Raw genomic sequence first — 433 nt, forward strand, 5'->3', positions numbered from 1 at the left:
AAGGTTTGTATGAATAATCAGCAGTTATTAATACGGATTTTGTTTATTAATAAATCATGGGTAATTGTTATATGTGTGAAACTCGGGTTTGATTGTATTTTGCACGTGTTATTATGTATAAAGAGTGCTGAGATATATTGAGAGGATCCATTGAATTTAGTAGACATTTACGAAGGAGATGTTTTACTGTAACATAATTGCGGAAGTGTTTTTGTATTTGCAGTACATGTATTTGTCCTCTAGTGGGCCCAGGTGAAGTTGTCGTCATCATCTTTTTCAGTTTGTAAGTATTATCCGGTAAAGTAGAGTAAAGAAGAATTTGTAGAAATTGTTTAAAGTAATGAAGGTATATTGGTGGTAATGTAGGAGTGAAAATGTTTATATATATAAAAATATAGACTTATTATCATGTACAAATTCCGGAAGAGAGGGG

This window comes from Misgurnus anguillicaudatus, chromosome 8, assembly GCF_027580225.2.
Source record: "Misgurnus anguillicaudatus chromosome 8, ASM2758022v2, whole genome shotgun sequence".
Lineage (NCBI taxonomy): Eukaryota > Metazoa > Chordata > Actinopteri > Cypriniformes > Cobitidae > Misgurnus > Misgurnus anguillicaudatus.